The following is a 15,490-nucleotide window of genomic DNA, read 5'->3' as shown; positions in this document are numbered from 1 at the left end:
ATCATGTATAACCTATATGAAATTGCTTACATTCTCAATAAGGTGGGTCGGAAAAGAATTTGGAACTCAATTTTAAAATGAAGGATGAAAATTGTTTTTCATGTAATTGAGGAAGACATGAGTTAAAATCCATTCTCAGATGTTTGCTAATTATATAATACTGAGCAAGTCACTTATATTATGCTTGCCTTAATTCACTGGAGAAGTAAATGGCAAACCATTCTAGTGTTTTTGCCAAGAAAATCCCAAAGATAGTAATTGAGAAAAATAATATATTATTTTTTAAAGTTGTACCATCATCATCTGCCTGGACAAGTAGATTAAAGAAAGACAAGATGTCTCTGCCATCTGTATTATTTACTAAGCATGAGAGATAGAAACTTCTAGAGCTTAGGTAAAGGAGCAGACAGATTTAGAGTTTCTGCTGTTCTTGAAATAGTGCAATTCTTAATATCTCAACAAAGAAGAAAATGAGAAGCCAAAGGAAAAGAGGCATTATCCCCCCCCATTAATAAACTATTATTTAGGCTCTGCCTAAGCATTACTGAAGCATCTTTAAAAATACACACAAATGAATGGATCCAGTCATTCTGAAGAGCAATTTGGAACTATGCTCAAAAAGTTATCAAACTTTTTATCCTTTGATCCAGCAGTGATTCTACTGGCCTCGTATCCCAAAAAGATCTTAAAGGAAGGAAAGGGACCCACATGTGCAAAAATGTTTGTGGCAGCCCTTTTTGTAGTGGCAAGGAAGTGGAAACCGGATGGATGCCCATCAATTGGAGAATGGCTGAATAAGTTATGGTATATGAATGTTATGGAATATTATTGTTCTATAAGAAATGATCAGGAGGATGATTTTAGAGAGACCTGGAGAGACTTACATGAACTGATGGTGAGTGAAGTGAGCAGAACCAGGAGATCATTATACATAGCAACAGCACGATTACATGATGATCAATTCTGATGGACGTGGCTCTCTTCAATGATCTTGTCACAAAGAGAGCCATCTGCACCAGAGAGGAATGTGGGACTGAGTGTGGTTCCAACATAGCATTTTCACTCTTTTGTTGTTTGCTTGCATTTTGTTTTCTTTCTCATGTTTTTTTCCTTTTTGACCTGACTTTTTTGTGTGTGGCAAGATCATTGCATAAATATATAAATGCAAAATTGGAAAAAAATACACACAAATTTCTCTATTCATATTCTCTCTATCCCTCCCCCCCACCTCTCTCTCTTTTTCTTTTTCTCTCTCTCTCACAGATGCAAAGACATCCTTATATACAGTATCTTCCCTGAAGATACCACATTTCAATAGGGATCAATCTCTTCCTTCACACAGTCACCACTGTGCTGAGCTGTGCAGACGTGATCTGTTTTCTTGTCTATTTTTGTGCTTCCTCAATTTAATAAATATTCAGTTGGCTTCCCATAGACTTCTACAGAAGGAGAAGCCCAGTGTGGAGTCAACCAGACATGAGGGATAATTAGATAATAACTTAGAACGAATAAATCTGGTATCTCTATGAACGTTGACAAAGAGATTGACTGATACTGGAACAAAGAATGATGAATAAATGAAATGGAAAGGCACTGCTTCAGCACTGACCGTGGACTAGACAATGGGATAAAGGGACACAGAAGAAAGAAAGATAGTCTTCAAGGAGTTCACATCCAATCAGAGGAAGATGACATATCAAGGGAAGTTATTGGGGGCAGGAGAGGGCGGGAGGAGGGTAGGGCAGGTATCAGAATGGTGACATGCCATGGAAATGGCTGCAAAGAGACATGTTGAAGCTCTGGTTTCAGGCAAGGCAACATTAGAGCTCACCTGTCCCCTGTTCATTCCTCAGCTGCCTTGAAACTTCATTGACTGACTTCTCCACCAAATCCTCCTCCCACATTGGGCACTTCCCTCTCCCCTTCCTTAGTTTTCTTCTGCTAGACTGTAAGCTCTTTGAAGACAGAGATAATCTTCCTTTTTTCATATTTGTATCCCCAGTACTGAGCACAATGCTGGCACAAAGTAAGGTACAAATGTTTATTGACTGATAGAGTCCAGTGTTTCTAGAATAGAGTGTAAATTTCTGGTGAAAGGAGTGTGATAAGGTGAAGAGAAAGAGAATGAACGTAGACGTCAGTGCTACGTTTCAAAAAGGACAGGTATGAGCCTTGCAAATATTTTGTCTATTATTCACATTTTTAGAAAAAGAAATTGAAGATCTGGAATATGAAATGATCTGCTCCCTTGAAATCATAAATATTAAGCCCAGGGTTCAAATTAGGTTTTCTTTCTATTACCCAAAACTGCCTCATTGATTCAGAAAGTAAATGAAAGAAAATAATTCCATATCTTAATACGTCTTATGTTAGTAGTTATGTGTTATGATAGTAAATTCTGATGCAAAAGAACATTTCTAAGATATCACAAACACTACCCTTTCCAAGGCTCAGGAGTTCTGTGTACACAAATCCCAATTCTGAACATGGGTATATCATTATCTGTTCCTGGACAGCATAGTGTCATGGATGAAATTATAGGTCTCCAATATCCTCACCTGTCAAGAATATCTGGACTCCTGATTGTTACATAGTCTATTACCCAATTCCTATCTTAAACAAGGTAATTTTCTCCTCAGATGTACAATGAGGGAGTTGACTTAACGTCACCCCACCCCAATTGCTACTGATATCCTCTGGGCTCTTAGCACTGATAGTCACTGATAAATCTGTTAAATAACAAATTAAAGCCCCATTCCCTGGGTTTTCCAGTGGAGACCTCCTTCCAGGTATATGTGTCTACCCCAGCCTCTGCAGACTGCTCAGTTACCTTCTATATTATCCTTTCCTCTAAAACAATGAAAGTTCCTTGGGGACACTGAAAGGACTTTAAAAAAATTATTTATATTTTTTTATACCAAGCACTCAGTAAAGTAACTGGCATTAGACTAGGAGCTTCCTGAAAGGAGAGACTGTCTTAGTCCTTCCTTTGTATTCTATGTTTAGCATAGTGCCTGCCATATAGTAGTTGCTTAATATATGTTTATTGACTAGCTGACTGATACGGAGTAAGCACTTATTAAATGCATTATCTCTCTGGACATTAGACTATTTGTACCAACCATTCAGCTGGTACTGAACAGACTTTGTCTCATTTATCTTACTCTCTTTTCCTTTCACTCCAACCCCCCCTAAATTTTATTCAATAAGAAACATATCTCTTGTAAATAAAAAGCTATAATAAAAAAGATAATGTTTTAAAAAAGACAGAAACATATCTCTACAGTTTTTATTGAGGAGGCTGATCATATCCACAACCCAATCTACTTCTGAATTAGAATTCTGCTGCTGACCCAGCTCCAGTCTTGGCTTTCTTGTAAGCATCAGGGACAGCAGCACTTTGTATGTGTCTCATCCTGAATAAGTTAGACAGATCTTTATTCTCCAGATCTTTAGGCTTTGGTCTTTCTGTCTCAGAATGACTTTTATGGAACTTGGCAGTCACAAACTCAGAGGACAGATGAAGTAAGCCCAGAGATACTGAATGCCCTTATTGGTAGTTACCAGTAGAAATGGCTCCATACAAACTGCTCCTTAACATAACCATGGGGACTTTAGAGACTACATGACCTTCATGACATAGAGATTGGGCCCATTCTTGTCTGCCAACTTAAGGTGCTTTGATGTGTGGACATCCTTCTTGGACACCTTTGTTTCCTCCTTAAAAAGGAGTTCATAGATAATGATTCAATTCTCCTTTGGCATCAACATTTTGGCAGCAGCAATGGGTACTGCTCTAGAAGGATCCTGGAATAGAACCTATGCATTCTCAAAAATATTGTGCTTCTGACTTTTACCAACTTTCTGCCAATTCACCCTCCTTTCTGTCAGCAGTACTTCTCTTTTCTTATCTTCTTTCTCTCCAAAGAAAGAAAGGATTCTATACTTGAATGTGTTTTTAATTTTTTTTTTCTTTAAGCCAATTATTAGGCATATAAGATTCATGTATCACCTCCACCATACAACACCCATGTATCACTCCCATCTTCTCATTCACTGTAAAAGCTCTTTTGTGCCACCTTTGTCACATAATTTACTCTACTCTACCTTTCATTTTCCCCTTCTTGAAGTGCATTCCTCTTTCTTACTCCTTAATTCTGTTTTCTTTTTTTAAAAAATATAATTATCCCACCATATTCAGTTCATACCCTATGTCTATTTATACTCTTAACTGCTCTAATAATGAAAAAAATTTAGGAGTTATAAATATCCTTTTTCCTTGTAAAAATGTAAATAATTTAACCATATTGAATCCATGATGATTTTTCTTTCTTGTCCATCTTTTTATGCTTTTTCTTGAGTCTTGTATTTGAAAGTCAAATTTTCTAATCAGCTTGGAATGTCTTTAAGTCCTCTATTTCACTGAATATCCCTTTTTGCTCCTGAAAGAGTATACTCAGTTTTTCTGGATAGATGATTCTTGGCTATAATCCTAGTTCTTTTTTTTTTCTTTTTTTCTTTTTAATTTTTATTTAATAATTACTTTATATTGACACTCGTTTCTGTTCCGATTTTTTTTCCCTCCCTCCCTCCACCCCCTCCCCTAGATGGCAAGGAGTCCTTTATATGTTGGATATGTTGCAGTATATCCTAGATACAATATATGTTTGCAGAGCCGAACAGTTCTCTTGTTGCATAGGGAGAATTGGATTCAGAAGGTATAAATAACCCGGGAAGAAAAACAAAAATGCAGATAGTTCACATTCGTTTCCCAGTGATCTTTCTTTGGGTGTAGCTGCTTTTGTCCATCATTTATCAATTGAAACTCAGGTCTCTTTGTCAAGGAAATCCACTTCCATCAAAATATGTCCTCATACAATATCATTGTTGAAGTGTATAATGATCTCCTGGTTCTGCTCATTTCACTTAGCATCAGTTCATGTAAGTCTCGCCAGTCCTCTCTGTATTCATCCTGCTGGTCATTTCTTACAGAACAATAATATTCCATAACATTCATATACCACAATTTACCCAGCCATTCTCCAATTGATGGGCATCCATTCATTTTCCAGTTTCTAGCCACTACAAACAGTATCCTAGTTCTTTTAACCAGAAGAATACCATATTTCAATCTCTCTGATCCTTTAATTTAGAAGCTACTAAATCTCGTGTTATTCTGACTATGGCTCCATGATATCTAAATTGTTTCTTTTTGGCTCCTTACAATATTTTCTCCTTGACCTGACAGAGTTCTGGAATTAGGTTATAATGTTCCTGGGAGTTTTCATCTTGGCATTTACTTTAGGAAATATCACTGGATTCTTTCAATTTTGATTTTACCCTTTGATGCTAGAATATTAGGGCAGTTTTCCTTGATGAATTGTTGAAAGATAATATCTAGGCTCTTTCTTTGATCATGGCTTTCAGGTAGGTCAGAAATTCTTAAATTCTCTCTCCTGTATTTATTTTCAATGTCAGCTATTCTTTGAAGGAGATATTCAACCTAATATTGTTCTTCAGTCTTCATTCAAAGATGGAAAATGAAGGGATCTTCAGGGCAGTAGATGGTCCCTTGCACAAAGAATGAGATTTTGGGGGTCTTGAAGTATGTCTTTATCAGTTATGATCGCTTTAGTTCAAGTTTTATTTGTTATTTTCCATATGAAGTATTCAGTCACTTAAAATATCCTCTATTGTTACAACTACTGGAAAAATGAGGCTCTATATTTCTAGGGTCCAGAGAAAAGTATTTTGGTCATTTAGAAGAGGAGGAAAAAAACCAAATAAATAGCTTTTTATAAACTGAAAAAAACCTGGAGCCAGAAGTACCACTGTTTCAAAGTAAGCTAAGAGTAACATGGAAATACCTGCCAACATAGTCCTGTTGGGAAATCTATTCTGCTTTCTTCAGAAAAGACTCATCAGTGATGTAGAGCTCATTCTACCACAAAATGGACTTGAGATCAAAGAGATAACCCCTATGGAAAGCTGAGACATCCAGGTCTGACCAGGCTTTCAGCCAAAGGATGCTCAGATAAATGCTTCATCTGCATGATGGCACCTGGCCCATGCCAGTATTCCACTTGTGACAAACAAAAATATTCACACATCTGCATATATACATATACATGGCCATATATTTAGTAATGCTTTTATTCAAAAATTATGCTAGCATGACTTCTAATGTGACTAAGAAGACATTAAAATTTCCACTGTCTCTAGCCTAATGATGGAAATCTGGGGGCAAAGTAGGGAGGAACTTCTGTCCTTGTAGCCTTTATTTATTTGAACAACTTTTATGATAGTCACTTTAATGAACTCTGAAGCCAATCAAACATGATTCCAGAGTGGTAGAGGCCTAAGATTTGACTCATAGTCCCACTAATTTCTGACCACATGACTCTGACAAATCACTTCATTTATCCCCCGAGTCGTGATCTATTAGAAGAAGGGAACAAGGAACAGTGAATGTAATACCAGGCCTGAACTCAGACTGACCCATCTTCCTGAGTTCAAATCAAAAAAAGCTCAGATACTTCTGAGCTGTATGACCAAGCGCAAGTAATTTAACCCTGTTTGACTCAGTTTCCTCACCTGTAAAATAAGCTGGAGAAGGAAATGACAAACCAATCCAGTATTTCTATTAAGAAAATCCCAAATGGGGTTAGTTATGAAAAGTTGGAAATAACTGCATAATAAAACAACAAACAAGCATTTATTAAGCACCTATAATACTCCAGATACTATTGCTAAGTGTATCACAAATAGTATCTCCTTTGATCTTCACAAAAGTCTTGGGAACTAGTACTCCCAAGTATAATACTTGATACAACACTTTATACTTGAGACAGATAGGGATAAAGTGTGTTGTCTAGGATCAAACAGCTAGGAAGTATTTGAGGCTGAATTTAAATTGAGACTTTCCATTAAGGACCATGCCTGGGTGAAGGGGCAGATCAATTCTCCGAGAGCCTCCACTGCTGTGAATCATAACACTTGAAGGAGTTACAAAGCAGCTTTTGCAGATATTCCTTGTGGATTGAAAATGAAATAAATTGGAGGCAGAAGGAAGAGGAAAGAGGTCAGACAAGGCAACTACCTCTCAATCAAGAGATCAGAGAATAGCAACTGTCTCTCAGTCTCCTTGTATCGTCATCCTCCTCTCACATGAAAAGATCTGTTCTAGGTCTGAATTAGACCTTCAGCAGCCATGCTCCTGAAACAACTTCCTGTTGCCAGAATTTGAATAGATAATCCCTAAGGTCCTTTCAAATTTACAGTCAATGATTCTATACCAATCATTTGCATGGCATGTTGCCGCACACAAATACTTAACAGGTTCATATATATTTTATGGTATTTATATAATATGTGTATATTATATATTATATATCAATAAGGATATGAAAACTGAAGGAGGAGCCTTCACACATTTCTGGAAGCAGCCTAATCCAGACTTTACATGAATGTTTCACGTGCTCTTTGGAGAAAATTTTCCTTGACCAATCCTGCCATATATCATGCAAATCCAGGATTTCTTTAATGTGCATTGTCTCTCTGCTGTTGCAGGTACTGTCTTATCCACATCTCACCTGGGAAGCTCTTTTTCTTACCAAGCTACCAGTCCTTCACAAATGATGTAATCAATAAGGTCAAAGGCTACCTCTAGGTCTGTTAATATGTGTGTGTGTGTGTGTGTGTGTGTGTGTCTATGGGGGTATGCATGTCTGTAAACACTAGTGCTAACTCTAGGCTATCTAGTAAAGACCCCACTCCATCTCATGACATCAACAATTTTCCCTTTTTCAGACTTGAAAATCACTACTCTAAGGTATCCTAAACAATAATCATCCAGCTTCTGGAGCCAAACAGAACAAGTCTAATCCTTCCTTTTGCTAAATGATTAATCCTCAATACTTGAAAAGAGATACTTCAAGACCACTGAGTCTTCTCTTGAAATGATCAAATGTTTTGAGGCACTTATTAAATGATTGCTCTGGGCCAGATACTGTGCTTAGTCCTAGAAATACAATACAAGAAAAAAAAGATAGTCCCTACCTTCAAAGAGTTTACATTCTTACAGGGGAAGAGAGAGCTGAGAATCTATAGGGATGGGCATTAAAAAGTAATTCTCAAAGGCAAAAACTGAGTCATGTTAAAAGTAAGAATGGCTGGTATGGGCCCTTTCTCAAAAGGAGGTGTTAAAGAGGAACTTGTCCATTCCCTGAATACCCTCACTAAACAAAAAACTGTAAATACCATATTTCAAGAAGTTATAAAAGATAAACAACCAGATTGATCAGAAGCAGAGGGTAAAGAGGAAACAAAAAAGATCAATTAGCCACCTCTTGAAAGAAACACATAATTTCAGAATTTGAGTGGACTTCATGGCTATCGGGTCTTACAAATACACAAAAGAATGCCCCGTTATCACATATAACTTTTATCAAATTGCTTACTATCTTAAAGAGAGGGAGGGGAAAATATGGAGCTTAATTTTTTTTTTTTAATTTATATCAGATTGTTTGTTGTCTTTGGGAGGAGGAGGAAGGAGAAAAATTTGGAATGCAAAATCTTGCAAAAATGAATACTGAAAGTTATCTTTATGTGTATTTGGAAAAATAAAATACTATTGAGAAAAAATTTTAAATGATCATTAAAATGTGTCATATATATTGGGAAAATATAATATTTAAAAAAGAAAACCCCCCTCCCCTTATAATACATATAATACATACAAGAAGTGATCACTCTGGGAGTTAAAGGTGATCACCCCTGGGAGCTAAAAGAACAAACCTAATCATACCTCCACAAAACAATCCTTTAAGTATCTGAAAAGAGCTTTGAGGTATATGTTAGATCTTTTCTTCAAATCATGAAATTCCTCATGACTAGAAATCCCTCCAAAACTTGGTGTCATAATTCAATATCATTAAACTTATCAGAAGAGGAAGGAAAACTATAAGTTTTAAAAGAATTTATCTGTCACCTTTCAAAAGAAACCACAAATTAAAAACAACCAGGAAAGCCATAATCAAAACCTAGAGTTTCCAAGTCAAATAAAAACTACTGCCAGCAGTCAGAAATAAAGAGTTCAAGTACTCAGGAATTGTAGTCTGAAATCATACAAGCACTTAGCCATTACTATGAAAAAAAATTGTAGGAATACAATATACCAAAAGAAAAAGAAGGAAGGAAGGGAGGAAGAAAGGAGGGAAGGAGGAGGAAAGAAGTAAAGAAAGAAGGAAGAAGTGCTTGATAGTGACACCTAGGAGTATAGGGTAACTTAAAACAATTATAATAAGTTTGAATATATACTCATTGAAGAAATCTATTTCTTATGCCACCAAGTACATTTGATGACAGAAGCCAAAGTGAATCACTAAGAACATTATAAAAGTTCACATGATATCATAAAAAGAAATAGCTTCTACATATTTTCTTCTATATGCACACACATATATACATATAAAATTATAAGATTATCATTATATTTTCTAATCTCTTATAAATCTAATGCACTATTGGTGGAGTTGTGAACTGTTCCAGGCATACTGGAAAGTAATTTTGAACTATGCCCAAAGGGCAATCAAACTGTGCCTATTTTTTTTTTTTGACCCAGCAATATCACTACTAGGTCTATCTCCCAAAAAGAACATAAGAAAGGAAAAAGGACTACATGTACAAAAATATTTATAGCAACTCTTTCTGTCTTGGCTAAGAGTTGCAAATCAAAAGGATGTCCATCAAATGGGGAATGACTACACAAGTTGTGATATATGATTGTAATAGAAAATTATTGTGACATAAGAAATGATGAGCAGGATAATTTCAGAAAAGCCTGAAAACATCTACATAAACTGATACAAAGTAAGCAGAATAAGAACAATATTGTACATCGTTAGCAATATTGTATAACTAAAAACTGTGAATGACTTGGGTATTCTCAGTAATAAAATAATCCAACAGAATTCCAAAGGATGTTATCTCCCTCTAAAGAAAGAATTGCTATCTGAATAGTATCTGAATACAAGTTGAAGAATACCAGTTTCTTTTCTTTCTTCCTTACTTCCTTTTTGAATTTTCTCCCACAAATGAATACTATATGAATGTTATATGTGATTACATATGTATAACATATCAGATTGCTTACCATCTTAGGAAGGAGGTGGTGGGAAGGAGAGAATTTGGAACTCAAAAATAAACAACAAAAGTAAAAAAAAAAGTTTTTACATGTAATTGGGGAAAAATAAAAAGAATATTTTTAAATCATCCTTTGATGGCTAGTTATCATGTAAATGTGACCTTTCATACTGAGGAACAATGCTGGCTCTGGCAGGTTTTACCAAGCTGGAAAGACTTTGCTATTTTTCGAACCAGCTTAGATAAAGCTGAGTAGACTCAACACAAAGGGTTGACCACTACATGAAGCAAATCAAAAAGTAAAACATCCCTCAGTCTCAGGTGTTCGTCTTTGCTTTTGAGGTTATGGTGGCTCAGGATGTTACATAAGGTTGCCATGTAGTAGACCAACTTTTTCTTCAGTCAAGCAAAGCTTCAGATTTCATTGAAACAATGTGAAGATGGAGGTAACTGTATTATGAATTCATAGTTGATGGAATAAGCATTGCTTATTGAGATATATTCATTAATCATTAATAAGAATGACAGGGAAAGATAATGTGGAATGTTGGAGGGGATGTGGGAAAACAGGGACACTGATACATTGTTGGTGGAATTGTGAACACATCCAGCCATTCTGGAGAGCAATTTGGAACTATGCTCAAAAAGTTATCAAAATGTGCATACCCTTTGATCCAGCAGTGTTTCTACTGGGCTTATACCCCAAAGAGATACTAAAGAAAGGAAAGGGACCTGTATGTGCCAAAATGTTTGTGGCAGCCCTGTTTGTAGTGGCTAGAAGCTGGAAAATGAAAGGATGCCCATCAATTGGAGAATTGTTGAGTAAATTGTGGTATATGAATGTTATGGAATATTATTGTTTTGTAAGAAATGACCAGCAGGATGAATACAGAGAAGACTGGCGAGACTTACATGAACTGATGCTGAGTGAAATGAGCAGAACCAGGAGATCATTATATACCTCAATAACAATACTGTTTGAGGACGTATTCTGATGGAAGTGGATCTCTTCGATAAAGAGAGCTTTAATTGATCAAAGATGGACAGAAGCAGCTATACCCAAAGAAAGAACACTGGGAAATGAATATAAACTGTTTGCATTTTTGTTTTTCTTCCCGGATTATTTCTACCTTCTGAATTCAATTCTCCCTGTGCAACAAGAAAACTGTTTGGTTCTGCACACATATATTGTATCTAGGATATACTGTAACCTATTCAACATGTAAAGGACAGCTTGCCATCTGGGGGAGGGGGTGGAGGGAGGGAGGGGAAAAATCAGAACAGAAGTGAATGCAAGGGATAATGCTGTAAAAAATTACCCTGGCATGTGTTCTATCAATAAAAAGTTATTAAAAATCATTAATAGACATATATTATATTTAACATATACTTTAACATGATTAACATGTATGGGACTGCCTGCCATCTAGGGGATGGGGTGGGGGAAGGAGGGGAAAAGCTGGAACAGAAGTGAGTGCAAGGTCAATGTTGAAAAATTACCCATGCATAATGTTTTGTCAATAAAAAGCTAATAATAAAATATCTTTGAAGATAGTCTATAAGCTAGAAAAGAAAACTGATGGACACCTTAAAGTCTGTATGAGTACCTCTGAAATATCAAAAGACTAGTTGTATGCAGCCATCATGTTGAATGGATAGTCTGATATGTCTATACCATAACATAGACAATAATTTCACCGGATAAGAATGTGTGAAGGGTCTAGAACCCATTCTTTTAGAAGGAAGGCTCATGTTTATGTGATTGTTAATTATCTGAGATTGTGAAAAAGTCTACATTGAAAATCTTGTGACAAAAACTTGGGCTCCATGGTGGGGAAAATATTCTCAACTTCCTCATTTTTTCTAACCATTCTATCTGACTGTTTCCTACAGTGACATGGATAAGATAGACTTCCAATGAATATTTGCTATTAAAGTTTTCTTTGAACACTTGTCGGACTAAATTGAAACCTTTTCAGACATCAGTCAATACTGATTAGCAGAACAGACATAGTATGGTACAGTAGGAAAAGGCACTGGTCCTAGGCTCTCAATCTTGGGCTCAAGTCTCTGACTGTATGTCTTTGACCTAGTAAAATCCTTTTTCTGAGCCTCATGGAAGGAATTGATCTCAATGATCTCCAAGACTGCTTGCAGGAAACATGCTACAGCAATTTGTCTTAAATGCAGTAGCTGCCAAGGACAAGGAAAGATATAGCATGATACTGAAATAAATCTACCACCTTGGGAATGGAATCAGGAAGTCACTTAGGCCAAACTGAGCTGAGCCATGAAAGCTGAAGGGAGAACCTTTTCATTTCAACAGAACAAAGTTAGCATTTATAAAATGCTTCAACTGTGCAAAGTGCTTAACAAATATGATCTCATTTTAATCTTTACAATAACTGAAGAAGAGGGGCAAGAGCAGAGAAGTTCTATTATTATCCACATTTTAAGTTATGGAAACTAAGGCAGACAGAAGTGAAGTGACTTGTCTAAGAATACATAGGCAGCAAGTATCTGAGGCACAATTTAAATTCTGGAGTTCCTAACAAAGACCAGGGCTATAGGTATTATGCCCTAGCCTCTTAAAAAGGAAGGTTTTGGGGAATGCTGGCTAATACCTTAACCTGCTATATTATTTTTCATGGATATGGGCTCCCAGAAGCAAATTTGAAAAGATAAAATTCCTTTAAAACAGAAGTCCATTTTCCATTAAAGACAGAATTCTGACTAGCCGAGAAATGAGGGCCAAAAATACCATCCCTCCATTTACAAAGAGCCAGATTTCTCATGACCCCATAAAGTCTAGAGTACCATTAATTCATAAGGAAAAGGCTCCTTTGGAGAAATGGGACTGGGAGCCTAGGAGAGTATCTAGAATGTTGTTCTTTTCCTTTTCTTCTCATTTAAATACTAGATGTTAATTAACACCCCTTTAAAAAATGAATAGATCTATAGTAATTGTTCAACCCACTCTTTATTTGTAACCCTGCTGGGCCATTTAGCACCTTTCAGCACCTGGGGAAAAAAACCCCTAGAGGAAAAAAATGTATCTTCAGAAAAAAAAGTCATTTCATTCATTGGTGGAAAGACACAAAAGCTCGTAGAAGAAGTTCATTTCATTCACTCTCAGCATCTGTCCAGCTAATTAAAGGTCATTGACTTGCCATTTATTTTTTCAAAAGACCCTTTTTACAAACAGGCATTTTTCAGAAAAAAGAAAAAGAAAAATGTGCCCATCACACGTAATTATAGGGGAAAGCCGCTCTTGAGTAATAAACAGGAGGTAGGCAGAGATGGATAAAACAAGCCCTGAATCTAGAGTCAGCCTGTTTCTGTGTTCACCAGCTGTGAGGCAAGTCATTTCCATTTTGTGTCTTTGTCATTGCACTGGACTAAGAGAGCTGGGATAGCTCTGACATTTATCACTTGTATTATATGGCAATGCAGTAAAGCTCTCTCAGCCTTGGTTTCCTCATGTGTAAAATGCTTCTCTGGCACAACTGATACCTCCTAGGAAAAGTATGAAAACCTTCACAAAGAAGTAATTCAGGCCATTCCAATGGTCTTGTGATGGAGAGAGCCATTTGCACCCAGAAAGAGGATCATGGAGACTGAATGTGGATCACAACATAGTATATTCACTTTTTTTTTATTATTTGCTTTTGTTTTCTTTCTCATTTTTTTTCCTTTTTGATTTGATTTTCTTGAGCAGCATGACAATTTTGGAAATATGTATAGAAGAATGGCACACATTTAACATATATTGGATTTTTTTTGCCATGTAGGAAGGAGGTAAAGGGAAAGGAGGGAGAAAAAATTGAAAAGAAGCTTTTACAAGTGTGAATTTTGAAAATTATGCATATATTTTGAAAATTAAAAGTGTTTTTAAAGAGGCAGCTAGGTGATGTAGTGGATAAAGTCAGGAGGACCTGAGTTCAAATCTGGTCTCAGACACTTAATACTTCCTAGCTGTGTAATCTGGAGCAAGTCACTTAATTCCAATTTCCTCAGGAAAAAAAAAGTTTTTTTCTTAAAAAAAAGGAAAGACTTTGCAAAGACTGAAAATGACAATAATAGTGAGGAAATTCAAGGTGACCTTTAAGGTGGTTTTCAGAGTTCCAGAGGGCTTCACCATGGAGAGGCTATCTATCCAACAAGAGTCCTTCTCTCAGATGCTCTCAGTCCTAGTTCCCAGCATTTGCAGCTTGATAAGTTGGCATAGTACAGAGAGTGTTGAGGGCATGGTAACCTTGCTGAGTTAATGAATGGATGCAACTGATACGCAGGGAAGACTGGATTTCAACTGGCAATTTTTAAAGCGCCTATATAAGACAAATATTATTGAATTTGTAGTGTTTCATTATAGTAAATCAAAATCTGAGTGAGGATTCAACTAGTTTAGAAATGTCATACTTGAGGGGGTAGATCAAGATTCCACACAGTTTTTTTTTTTTTTCAGATTGTGAGCCATTTTGCAAGAGATGATATGAATGACTTCCATGATCTTAGAATCACTTTGTTAAAAGCCAAGGACCAGACACCTTTGATTCTTCTGTTATACTTTTCTCCGGAGATGTTAGATGGGGTAGTGGAAAGATCTTTGGACTTATGGCTTGAAGAAATGTATTTGAGTCCCAGCTCTGTTTCCTAACCAGGGGACCATAAGCAAGACAGTGAATGATCTCTGAGTTCCAGTCTGTTCCTCTGTCAATAATGATATGTATCAGAGATAACACACAGGGTATTGGAAGGAATGTGAGCTTTATAGACAATAAGATTTTCTAGAAATGGGGGCAGCTGTGATCTGAGTCTTTTTCTAATTCTGGGTAGAAATGGTGCTTCCGGCCTGTTGATCCTGGGTTGAATTGATGTTTCTATCTGGTGCAGCTTCTAAGACTCGGAATTCTTTGTTTCCTAGTCACAATTAAATTTGAGCTAGGAGAGCTCACTCTTGAGTTATGGTGCACACAGCTTCCCTCCCTGAGGAGCTCATTTAGAATGTTATATGTGGTGACCCAATCAGTTATTCTAGCTATAGCCATTTTTGTTATACATTTTACCATTGTATATAGACTGGTCATCCAGGGAGTATTTGACTGACCTGATTAAGATTTTAATAGGGAATGTGGGATATATTTTTGGAAGTGTTGCCTCCTAGTTCCATGTGCGTGTTTTGTTTTTTATTTGTTTATTTATTTTGGTTATACATGTAAATTAATTTTTTTACATATTTATGAATCATGTTGGGAGAGAAAAATCAGAACAAAAAGGAAAAACCATGAGAGAAAAATAAAATGGGAGTAAAAGAAAAAAAATGAACATGGCATATGTTGACTTACAT

General features: G+C 36.3%; 1 protein-coding gene and 1 pseudogene across 4 annotated transcripts in view; both read right to left on the bottom strand.

Annotated features, from left to right (window-relative positions):
- SGCZ (sarcoglycan zeta) overlaps positions 1–15,490 on the bottom strand; it is a 530,018-nt gene that overhangs the window by 412,988 nt on the left and 101,540 nt on the right. The window lies entirely within an intron of this gene.
- LOC127540617 (40S ribosomal protein S10-like) lies at positions 1,561–6,767 on the bottom strand (annotated as a pseudogene).

This window comes from Antechinus flavipes, chromosome 6 (genome assembly GCF_016432865.1).
Source record: "Antechinus flavipes isolate AdamAnt ecotype Samford, QLD, Australia chromosome 6, AdamAnt_v2, whole genome shotgun sequence".
In the NCBI taxonomy this organism is placed as follows: domain Eukaryota; kingdom Metazoa; phylum Chordata; class Mammalia; order Dasyuromorphia; family Dasyuridae; genus Antechinus; species Antechinus flavipes.
The sequence above is the reverse complement of the archived record's forward strand: the minus strand, read 5'-3'. Positions and strand labels throughout refer to the sequence as shown.